This window comes from Neoarius graeffei, chromosome 26, assembly GCF_027579695.1.
Source record: "Neoarius graeffei isolate fNeoGra1 chromosome 26, fNeoGra1.pri, whole genome shotgun sequence".
Taxonomy (NCBI): Eukaryota; Metazoa; Chordata; class Actinopteri; order Siluriformes; family Ariidae; genus Neoarius; species Neoarius graeffei.
The window spans coordinates 29031748-29044486 of record NC_083594.1 but is presented as its reverse complement, the minus strand read 5'-3'; the positions used below and the strand labels follow the sequence as shown (position 1 = coordinate 29044486).

Genomic DNA, 12739 nt, shown 5'->3' with positions numbered 1-12739 from the left:
CCTCGAACAATGACAAATAACTCGACAACGGAAGCAGCTATTCACAAAATTCTTTCACAGTGAGCGCTAGAAGGGTCTCCTGAATAAAATGATGTATTTTTTTGTTTGTATTGTTAAAAATGAGGACGCTACAGTGAGTTAAAAACGAGTGACTTTTCAGCAACGTTTACAATGGGAGTCAATGAGGCCGCTCACCTGTGCTCTCCTCACTTTGAGGCTTGTCATTCAAAAACCGTAAATCCTATCGTTTAGGTAGACACATTGTGTGAATCAGGACAAGTTTTCCTACTACTTTTGAGAAAATCATGTCTGTAGAGTGAAATTTGTGGCTGAAAACAGAGTTTAAGCGAGAAAGTTTGACCTTTTTTTTCAAACTGTCTACACTCTAAGATAACGACCTTCACTGGTGTGTAACGCAATAAACACCCATTCAAAAGCCGGATTTTCTCCCAGAAACCACATGGCGTTTGAACCGGGCCTGATCCGAAAGTGTAAAACCTAGCAGAAAAGTTGAATGCCAGATCCACAGAGGAGAAGTTTTCCTACGTTTTAGAGTTTGAATCATGTCTCTAGGTGAAAGCATGCCAGAGCAACGGATGTTTGAAAAACGTTGAAAAAGTGCTTTTTTTTCAATTAATTCCATAGAAATGAATGGGGTTTTTTGGGGCGATTTTTTCACGACTACGTCGCGAAAAAATCGTATTCTATAGAGAAAAGTAATGTACTGTTTGTTTGCATGTACTGCTATAACCTGGGACAGACATCTGTCCTTAACACAAGGATAATGTTTAATTTGTGCACTGTCCCTTTTAAAAATAAAATAAACTCTAAACTCTAAGAAGAGTGTTTGTAGTTTGTATGTACGAACAGAAGTGTTCCTAATAAAGTGGGCGGCTAAGGTGAGGCTGACACACAAGGGCTGGAGTTTTCTACTGTTTTTTTTATGAAGGACCAGGCCTCGAACAATGACAAATAACTCGACAACGGAAGCAGCTATTCACAAAATTCTTTCACAGTGAGCGCTAGAAGGGTCTCCTGAATAAAATTATGTATTTTTTTGTTTGTACTCTTAAAAATAACGACACTAGAGCGATTTAAAAACGAGTGACTTTTCTATCCCGTTTATAATGCATGTCAATGAGCTAAAACACACAAGGTCTTGAATTTTGGGCTGTGTTTTACTACAGACCAGACCTCGAACAATGACAAATAACTCGACAACGGAAGCAGCTATTCACAAAATTCTTTCACAGTGAGCGCTAGAAGGGTCTCCTGAATAAAATGATGTATTTTTTTGTTTGTATTGTTAAAAATGAGGACGCTACAGGGAGTTAAAAACGAGTGACTTTTCAGCAACGTTTATACTGGGAGTCAATGAGGCCGCTCACCTGTGCTCTCCTCACTTTGAGGCTTGTCATTCGAAAACCGTAAATCCTATCGTTTAGGTAGACACATTGTGTGAATCAGGACAAGTTTTCCTACTACTTTTGAGAAAATCATGTCTGTAGAGTGAAATTTGTGGCTGAAAACACGGTTTAAGCGAGAAAGTTTGAGCTTTTTTTTGAAGCCGCCTACACTCTAAGTTTAACGACCCTCACTGGTGTGTAACGCAATAGACACCCATTCAAAAGCCGGATTTTCTCCCAGAAACCACATGGCGTTTGAACCGGGCCTGATCCGAAAGTGTAAAACCTAGCAGAAAAGTTGAATGCCAGATCCACAGAGGAGAAGTTTTCCTACGTTTTAGAGTTTGAATCATGTCTCTAGGTGAAAGCATGCCAGAGCAGTGGATGTTTGAAAAACATTGAAAAAGTGCTTTTTTTTCAATTAATTCCATAGAAATGAATGGGGTTTTTTGGGGCGATTTTTTCGCGACTACGTCGCGAAAAAATCGTATTCTATAGAGAAAAGTAATAGCATAGCGAGTCCGATCGAGCCGCACGTTTTGATATATTGTTTGTCTGTGTGCGACGTACGGTTATTGAGTTATTCGAAATCAAAATTTGCGTAGGAGGAAGAAGAAGAAGAAGAAGAAGAAATACGTAGAAGAACAATAGTTGCAGTGCTTTGCACTGCAACCTATGGGCTCCCCTAGGGGAGCCCATAGGTTGCTGTGCTGCAGCACTGCATCCTAACTAGACCGGACAATTCCCCGGGGGAAATTGTGAGAGGATGCAGTGCGCGAAGCAATTCGCTCACGCATGTTCGCTGGCCGTGAATGTGTGACCCGCAATGATGTTTCAATGCAATGATCGTGTGTGTGCTCGAGACAGCAGCCATCATGAAGAAGACCTATTCAAGAGTATGACCAAAGTGACTACAGGCGGAAATTAGCATGTACTGCTATAACCTGGGACAGACATCTGTCCTTAACACAAGGATAATGTTTAATTTGTGCACTGTCCCTTTTAAAAATAAAATAAACTCTAAACTCTAAGAAGAGAGTTTGTATGTACGAACAGAAGTGTTCCTAATAAAGTGGGCGGCTAAGGTGAGGCTGACACACAAGGGCTGGAGTTTTCTATTGTTTTTTTTATGAAGGACCAGGCCTCAAACAATGACAAATAACTCGACAACGGAAGCAGCTATTCACAAAATTCTTTCACACTGAGCGCTAGAAGGGTCTCCTGAATAGACTGATGTAATTTTTTTGTCTGTATTGTTAAAAATGAGGACGCTACAGGGAGTTAAAAACGAGTGACTTTTCAGCAACGTTTATAATGGGAGTCAATGAGGCCGCTCACCTGTGCTCTCCTCACTTTGAGGCTTGTCATTCAAAAACCGTAAATCCTATCGTTTAGGTAGACACATTGTGTGAATCAGGACAAGTTTTCCTACTACTTTTGAGAAAATCATGTCTGTAGAGTGAAATTTGTGGCTGAAAACAGAGTTTAAGCGAGACAGTTTGACCTTTTTTTTGAACCTCTCTCCACTCTGACCTTAACGAGGTCCACTGGTGTGTAACGCAATAGACACCCATTCAAAAGCCAGATTTTCTCCCAGAAACCACATGGCGTTTGACCCGGGACTGATCCGAAAGTGTAGAACCTAGCAGAAAAGTTGAATGCCAGATCCACAGAGGAGAAGTTTTCCTACGTTTTAGAGTTTGAATCACGTCTCTAGGTGAAAGCATGCCAGAGCAGCGGATGTTTGAAAAACGTTGAAAAAGTGCTTTTTTTTCAATTAATTCCATAGAAATGAATGGGGTTTTTTTGGACGATTTTTTCGCGACTACGTCGCGAAAAAATCGTATTCTATAGAGAAAAGTAATAGCATAGCGAGTCCGATCGAGCCGCACGTTTTGATACATTGTTTGTCTGTGTGCGACGTACGGTTATTGTGTTACTCGAAATCAAAATTTGTGTAGGAAGAGTAACAAATATAACACTAGACCGGACAATTCCCCGGGGGAAATTGTGAGAGGATGCAGTGCGCGAAGCAATTCGCTCACGCACGTTCGCTGGCCGTGAATGTGTGACCCGCAATGATGTTTCAATGCAATGATCGTGTGTGTGCTCGAGACAGCAGCCATCATGAAGAAGACCTATTCAAGAGTATGACCAAAGTGACTACAGGCGGAAATTAGCATGTACTGCTATAACCTGGGACAGACATCTGTCCTTAACACAAGGATAATGTTTAATTTGTGCACTGTCACTTTTAAAAATAAAATAAACTCTAAACTCTAAGAAGAGTGTTTGTAGTTTGTATGTACGAACAGAAGTGTTCCTAATAAAGTGGGCGGCTAAGGTGAGGCTGACACACAAGGGCTGGAGTTTTCTACTGTTTTTTTTATGAAGGACCAGGCCTCGAACAATGACAAATAACTCGACAACGGAAGCAGCTATTCACAAAATTCTTTCACAGTGAGCGCTAGAAAGGTCTCCTGAATAAAATGATGTAATTTTTTGTTTGTATTCTTTAAAATAACGACAGTAGAGCGATTTAAATACGAGTGACTTTTCACTCACGTTTATAATGTGAGTCAATGAGCTAAGAAACACAAGGTCTTGAATATTGTGCTGTGTTTTACTACGGACCAGACCTCGAACAATGACAAATAACTCGACAACGGAAGCAGCTATTCACAAAATTCTTTCACACTGAGCGCTAGAAGGGTCTCCTGAATAAAATGATGTATTTTTTTGTTTGTACTCTTTAAAATAACGACACTAGAGCGATTTAAAAACGAGTGACTTTTCACTCATGTTTATAATGTGTGTCAATGACCTAAGACACACAAGGTCTTGAATATTGTGCTGTGTTTTACTACGGACCAGACCTCGAACAATGACAAATAACTCGACAACGGAAGCAGCTATTCACAAAATTCTTTCACACTGAGCGCTAGAAGGGTCTCCTGAATAAAATGATGTATTTTTTTGTTTGTACTCTTAAAAATAACGACACTAGAGCGATTTAAAAACGAGTGACTTTTCACTCACGTTTATAATGTGAGTCAATGAGCTAAGAAACACAAGGTCTTGAATATTGTGCTGTGTTTTACTACAGACCAGGCCTCGAACAATGACAAATAACTCGACAACGGAAGCAGCTATTCACAAAATTCTTTCACAGTGAGCGCTAGAAGGGTCTCCTGAATAAAATTATGTATTTTTTTGTTTGTACTCTTAAAAATAACGACACTAGAGCGATTTAAAAACGAGTGACTTTTCTATCCCGTTTATAATGCATGTCAATGAGCTAAAACACACAAGGTCTTGAATTTTGGGCTGTGTTTTACTACAGACCAGACCTCGAACAATGACAAATAACTCGACAACGGAAGCAGCTATTCACAAAATTCTTTCACAGTGAGCGCTAGAAGGGTCTCCTGAATAAAATGATGTATTTTTTTGTTTGTATTGTTAAAAATGAGGACGCTACAGGGAGTTAAAAACGAGTGACTTTTCAGCAACGTTTATACTGGGAGTCAATGAGGCCGCTCACCTGTGCTCTCCTCACTTTGAGGCTTGTCATTCGAAAACCGTAAATCCTATCGTTTAGGTAGACACATTGTGTGAATCAGGACAAGTTTTCCTCCTACTTTTGAGAAAATCATGTCTGTAGAGTGAAATTTGTGGCTGAAAACACGGTTTAAGCGAGAAAGTTTGAGCTTTTTTTTGAAGCCGCCTACACTCTAAGTTTAACGACCCTCACTGGTGTGTAACGCAATAGACACCCATTCAAAAGCCGGATTTTCTCCCAGAAACCACATGGCGTTTGAACCGGGCCTGATCCGAAAGTGTAAAACCTAGCAGAAAAGTTGAATGCCAGATCCACAGAGGAGAAGTTTTCCTACGTTTTAGAGTTTGAATCATGTCTCTAGGTGAAAGCATGCCAGAGCAGTGGATGTTTGAAAAACATTGAAAAAGTGCTTTTTTTTCAATTAATTCCATAGAAATGAATGGGGTTTTTTGGGGCGATTTTTTCGCGACTACGTCGCGAAAAAATCGTATTCTATAGAGAAAAGTAATAGCATAGCGAGTCCGATCGAGCCGCACGTTTTGATATATTGTTTGTCTGTGTGCGACGTACGGTTATTGAGTTATTCGAAATCAAAATTTGCGTAGGAATAATAAAAATAAAAATAATAATAATAAAAAGAAACACGTAGAAGAACAATAGTTGCAGTGCTTTGCACTGCAACCTATGGGCTCCCCTAGGGGAGCCCATAGGTTGCTGTGCTGCAGCACTGCATCCTAACTAGACCGGACAATTCCCCGGGGGAAATTGTGAGAGGATGCAGTGCGCGAAGCAATTTGGTCACTCATGCAAGCTAGCTGTGAATGTGTGACTTGCTATGAGGCTACAAAATTGATGTTAAACATCAAGTTATTACTGAAAAACTATTGATTAAAAAAACAGACACTGAGAAATGGTCCTTTAAACAACTTTACCAATATAAAAGCTTACCAGGACTATCAAATATGTGATGTGAACTTTCCCAGTCGCAGGTTCCTGGTCAGGCCAGCGTGGCGCAGCAGCAGGTGAGATTTTTATTTATTTTTAACAATAAGTTAACTGGTTAATATTTAAAGTTTGAATATTTGTCTGGTCAAATATACATGTGGGTTTTTTGTCTTTCACAGGAGGAGTACTGTACTGTGTGAATGTGTGACTTACTATGAGGCTACGATGCTAACAGCTAGCTAACATGCTAATACCTAGCAAGCAATAATAAAACAACCATAAACAGACATTTTGCAGCAGATATTAGGTTTATTTTTCCATAAAACACAAGCAAACAACCAAGGCATTGAAAAACACCCGATGAGTCAGCAAAAATCAACATAAGTCTAACGCTTTTAACAAACATTGTCGCAAAGCAGCTTTACAGAATTTGAACAACTTAAAACATGAGCTAATTTTGTCACTAATCTATCCCCAATGAGCAAGCCTGTGGCGACGGTGGCAAGGAAAAACTCCCTCAGACAACAACATGAGGAAGAAACCTCGAGAGGAACCAGACTCAAAAGGGAACCCATCCTCATTTGGGCAACAACAACATGAACAGTTTAACATGAAGACAGTTTCATTGATGGAAACTTTAGGACTGCACTCAAGTTAACAAGTCAACTGTAGTCCTTAGGCATAAAAGCATTACTGTAGCAACAAAAAGCAGATTAGGTACTACCGGTCAACTAATCACAGGCCCTAGGACCTGGTGTGTATCCTCCCTACTAAATACAATGAGAACTAATCTAAGAAGCAGACAAGACAACCGAACCAATCAGGAAACTAAAGATAAAAAGGGGGGGGGGGATCTTCTGGAGGTCTTCTTCCTGAGTCTGTTGTTCTTCCTGTAACATTAAAACAGTATTCATTAGTCAGGTGCACTTTTCAAAGTGTTGTTTGATATACAAATCAATGAAGATACAATGCTAAATATCCCTTACGTTCTTCTGCTGGGTTGCTGTCTTCACTGGAGAGTGAGCTGCTATAGTCTTCTGGAGGTCTTCATCCTACATATGTTCCCAGATTAAAAAACAACAAGGCATAAGTTACAGGTTTCAATGCATTGTGTTAAAACATTGCTCAAAAGTTATGAAATATTTCTGCTTTTTTGTGATCGGTTGCTGTCCCCACTGGCACGAGATCAGCTGTGGTCCTCTTCATTTCCTCCTCACTCTGCTGTGAGATACTCCTGCTTTTGAACATGGATAGTAGAGAGCCTGAAGAAGAGAAAGGGAGGGGGATTTAGTTACATTACTCAAACGCGAGTGAATAATTCAAAGGAAGAGAGATACTTACCTTGTGATGGACCTTGTTGACATTCAGCTTGATTTTACATAAAGCAACATTACAATACAAGATTACATAACATTACATTAGCTAAGCCAATTCCATAACATTTTAAATTGACCGCCATTCTCAGCAGCTCAATAAATGACAAGATAATGCGGAGCTCTTTATTACATAAATAAATGCAATTACACTGCATTTACATAAGATTCAACCATTTCCAGCCAACACATGCCACTACAATGATTAGTCTTAACAATAACTTAAAACTACACAGTTGAAAAGCTGGGCACTCATTGAACAAACTGAAATGAGTGACCTGAAACACGTATATGAAAAACAATTAAATAAGAAAAACGCCCACGCAGACAAGTTATGACAAAATGAAACAATGTGAAGGTTTTTTTTTTTTACAAAAAAAAATTATTTAAGGTCAATTAACACTTTACAGAGAGAGTACAATAACAGTGACGATAAACTACTCCTTGACCAGGCTCAAGGAGTGCCTAGAAACTACATATGCATTACACACACACTACAGGATACAGAAACTCAAACTTTTCTATGGATCATGTGTTGGCTAGAGAGGCTTAGTCGGTCAAAATACAATAAACCGGACTGTGGTAACTGTAGTACGTTTGGAGAACACCTGATTGAAGACACTTATCAGGATGTGAAATATAAATGTGGTCAATCAGCGTGTTCTTCTCGGTGGTGGACTCTTTAATTAATTGAGTGTAACCTCTGGACTGAAATAAGTCTTTGATGCTTTTTTTTCCTTTCGAAAGAAGATCCTCATTAAAATCGCCACAAACAACGATGGGCTGGTGATTTAAAATGGCCAATGAGTCCAAGAGGTTTTTCAAATTTTGGAGAAAGATTCCTAATTGAAAATTTGGCGGTTTGTAAACCGTCGCCAATAGTACTTTGACCGGAGCCTTGATTTTAACAACAACAAACTCCAAATCCGTGACCTGTTGCATGTACCTGCGAGGCTCTGCTTGCACATAGTCTCTGCAGTACACTGCAACTCCACCTCCATCTTTTTTAGCCATGTCCACACAGCTGTTGTAAGACAGCTGTCTGCTACGTGGGAACATGGCATACCCCTCCAATTGAAAAATTTCAGCTACAGAAGACCCCGACAAATGTGTCTCTGTAAGGCAAAGCACATCCGCTCGTTGGAGCTCGTGATGCGCTCTCAGGTCCACCATGTGACATGGCAGACCCTGCGTGTTGTGGTGGACAATTGTCAAAACCTTTGGAGTTTGTTGCACGGATTGAAGAAAACTCAACAACGGTCTACAGCTCTGGAAAGACGCTCGAGGCATACTTTCCATAGCCATCTTGATCTCGGGGTCGGCGTAGATCTTCTTCTCGTCGAAGTCGCAGACGGTCAGACCTCCCAGCGAAGTTGTGCGGCTTAGAGCTACATAAGCCATGCCCGGTTCGAAGACGCGTTTCAGGCACACAACCGCCGACGCCATCGTCATGCCTTGTACTTTGTGGGCCGTACAGGCAAAAGCCAACTTCATGGGGAACTGGCGACGAACAACGCCTTTTTTGCTGCTCAGGTTCTCCTCAGACCTTTCAATATAGGCCAGATTGTCTGAGGGACCCAAGATCTTTTTGCGGAATCTCTGTCCTGCTGTGGGATTGTCCAGCTGGAGTCCAATCAACTTTACATATTTTGGCTCGCGCTCCGTCATCACAATGTGCGAGATGGTTCCGAATGTTCCGTTAACAATTCCGTCCTCCACGTCGAGATTCCTGGTCAACATAATGCGTACTCCTTGAGCAGCCATTATATTGTCAGGCAAGTCTCGCTGGTTACCTTTAACGGCGAACACCATCGTCATGCAGCCGGTTGTAGGCATTTTACGGTAATCCTGAGCTGCGATGTCGATGGCATCCTCGTGGAGGGAGGCTACAGTGGCGGAGTTGTGACGGTCAACTTCTTTGTTGGTGGCGTATATATGCAGCCTATCTACTGGACAATCCTTGATGTCGGCCACTGCCTGTGTGAGCAACCGTCTATCTTCGTCGCTCAAAGGATCGCACTTTTGCTTCACTCTCAGGCGGTTCAAGAGCTCAGCAAAAGCCCGATCGTCCTTCTGTCGCATGATCTCTGTAAGGATGACCATTTTGAAGTGATCCTTCCAGAGATCAAACTCCGTCTCCTCGTACACACACAGCGGCTTGGCTCTACCGGGAGGCGGCAACTGATAAAAGTCACCTACAGCAAGGACAGAAATTCCTCCGAACGGCTTCTTGTTTCCTCGGATCTGTTGAAAACGCCAGTTGACGTAGGCAAACAGCTCTTTGGAAACCATGGAGATCTCGTCAATGATGAGAATCTCCGCGTTGGACAGCGCCGCTCTGACCTCATCAAGGGCGTTTCCAAGACCTTGATACGGTGGCTTCAAGGATCTTGGCAGTTTGAGGACGGAGTGCAACGTTACGCCAGCGATGTTGAAGGCTGCTGTGCCAGTGAAGGCGGTCAGCAGCACCGCAGGCTGGGACATGTCTGCATGGTCCCGGAATCTGGGGAGCTCACGCAGAATCCTCGTTGCCTCCTGGTGAACGCACTTGATTACGTGCGATTTACCACAGCCAGCTCCCCCGGTCAAAAAGTAATAAAACGGCTCGACGTCACGACCCCACACAAGTTCAAAGCACCACTGACGTATGCTGTAGAAGATAGAAGCCTGCGTTTCGTTCAGACTTTGATACATTTTTCTCACAAAGTCTGGACTCAACTGCGGCGCTTCTATCCTAGGCATGGAGCTCCTCCCGTCTTTGACTTCGTATTCAGGAACTTCTTCTTGGCCTTCACGCTCGTCGTCAGGTTCTCGCTCTGCAAGACACTCTAACCGGTCTGCCTCTACTTCAGGCGCATAACAGTCCAATTCATTAACTATAGGGCCGTGCACCCGATACTGTTCCAACGCTTCGTCAAGCTTCCGACCTTGACCTTCATAGCGTTGTTTGTTGCGGTCTACGATGGCTCGGACACGCACGCCATACTTTTGGCCACACTTATAAAACTGCTCGTAGGTCGGGTGTGCTTCATCTCTCAGGTCGTCATCGGATCTGTGTGGGAGATAAAGCTTGAGCAGTCTTCTATAGAACTTCTCAGGCGTTTTCTGCTCTGAGAAGTGAGGAAATCTAATAATTGCTGGTTTCCCAGTCCTCTTCTGAACAAAGCCCATGTCGTGTAAGAGGGGGATGCCGCTTCTACTTTCAGTTTGCTGTCCGTACAGCACCCTGTACTCCGACGCAAACTCGGCCATGCACATGTGCTCGAACTCCGGCTCGACAGGCCTGCAGGCGTATTTGTCAGGCAGGCCCGACATCCACACCTCCTCCGAACCCGGCTCCATTTGCTTGAGTCTGCCAATAGGGTGACTCATCTTCAGACCCTCCTCGTCGGTCTGAAGGAACACAACGGAGCGGGAGCACCTCTTCAGACGCAAGCTGCAGGTGCGAGCAACAGCCTCTTGAGCACTGACCTCTCTATGTTTAACATAGGCCTGCATAATCTGCTTCATTTCGTCGCGCTCATTTACGTTGGACTGTTTTACATCTTTGATGACGTTCTTAAGGAATTGAGTCATCTCGTGCTCTGGCTTCGACACATAGGACATCATGTACATGATGCAGCTGTAGTCATCCACGACGTACTGAATGTCCATGTTGGCGTTCCAGGCACGAAGCAGGTCTGGGTTGTACTGATTAACCCAGCAGTCATTCGGATGCCGCTTCAGGACCACGACGTTGCTGTTCGCGGCGCGGTCGAAGAGCTTACGGTACTGCTTACGCGTCAAACCGCATCGGTCGAGCAACTCCGTCAAGCTGCTAAATGAAGCGCCTGCATCCATGAGCAAGTCTCTAACTTGCTGAAGCTTGGCTTTGGCTTTCTTTCGCTTCTTAGCGATTGCCTGCTTCTCCCTCCGTTCTCTAGCAGCAGCCTCATCTTGGTTTTCGTCTAAAACTCCAGAGGGGCGAACAACGGGGGGCCTAGTGATGAAGGTTTCATCCACAGGCAGTTTAGGGAAGCCAAACCTACAGGCAATGTTGCCTTTTTTGCAGGACTTGGAATGTTTCCTGCTGTGCACCTGAACCTCTGAGACAATTCCGTGGAGCTCCAGGTCTGTCTCGGGGTCAGGCATCTCACACGAGATGTAGCGATCTATAAACGCCGCTACTTCGTTGTCAGAGGCGTCGTCAAATTTGGGTGAGTTTTTTATCCAAATCAGCATGTGTATATGGGGACTTCCTCTAGCTTGGAACTCAACCCTATAAAAGTAATCCTCTACTTCACCAATGGGCTGTGCTGGTGAGAGGATAAGGTTGGTCATCAGAGCATCGACTCGCTTTTCAAACATGCGCATCACCGTTACGGGGTTGCTCCGCAGAATGTCGCATTTCGCTTTCCAGTCGAGCTCTGAAAAGTCCCCTAGTTCTCCCTGCTGAGCTTTTATGATCTCTATGACCTCAGCCCATCTCATCTCGGCAGCGGAGAACGTTGCAAAAAACGTGGGTTTGCCAATTTGCCGGACCATGGCGTGGACATCTTTGAGCGTTTTTGTCCAATAAGCCGGGGTGCCTCGAAGAGGTTGCATAAACCGAGTTGCGTCTTGGCTCATAATGAGCCGTTGCACCTCGTCTCGGTCCAGGAGCATGAGGTTGTTAATATGACGGCCATCTGCAGCTCTGGACCTGCCTTTGCGCATTTGAATCGACATGCTGTTTGTCGCCAGGTGCGTTTCTGTGACAAACTGCGCAAAGAAAAGATACGTTTGGTCGCTAGCAAAACGTGTATCAGCAGCAAACAGCCTGCAATTAAAATACATGCTAGGCGAGAGCGAGAAGGTTCTGGGTTCATCCAGTGTGTTCTCTCCTGTCGGGAATTGCACAGGGAAAGCCATGGCTTCTAGTTTCGGTATGGCGAAGAACCCTACTGGTTTGTTGCCCTGGGCGGGGGCAACGCTAAATATTCCATCGCCATACGTAAGAATTTCCTGCGCGATGTCAGGCGGCTGCATACACGTGTCCAGAGTCAGGCCAGGTCTAAGCTCCTCCTCCTCTTCGTCAGCTTCCTTGGGCTGACGACGTTTATCGGGGTCCGGGTCGTTCTGACTACTAAAAACCTCCTCGAGGTCTATGCCAGCCTCAATGTCTCCCTGATGCTGCTCCGGCTGCACAGCATCAGCAACATTGTGCTGCGAGTCGTCTTGATTGACCGACTCGTCAAAAGTGGCACTGTCGTTAATGGATACATCCTGATACTCAGAATGCATCTTTTTAAGCGTGGCCAGGGCAGCTAAAACATTTTTCATGTTAACGGTATAGAAATGCTGGTAGCCCTTATAGCTAATGCGCCTCTTTAATTTAACTTGAAGTAGCTGCGCTTCCGATCTGGGTCTTGGGAGACTGTTGACAGTCGCTTCCATCTCCGATGGAACGCACACAACAGCTCCGCGGACTGCTT

At 43.7% G+C, this 12739-nt stretch overlaps 1 long non-coding RNA gene across 1 annotated transcript; it reads right to left on the bottom strand.

Moving 5' to 3' along the window:
• Positions 1 to 6221: 6221 nt before the first annotated feature.
• LOC132874641 (uncharacterized) lies at positions 6222 to 7379 on the bottom strand. Its single transcript, XR_009651686.1, has 3 exons — positions 7090 to 7379; positions 6900 to 6965; positions 6222 to 6803 (listed from the first exon to the last, which is right to left on the bottom strand). It is a non-coding gene; the product is annotated as an uncharacterized LOC132874641 (long non-coding RNA).
• Between the last annotated feature and the right edge of the window lie 5360 nt (positions 7380 to 12739).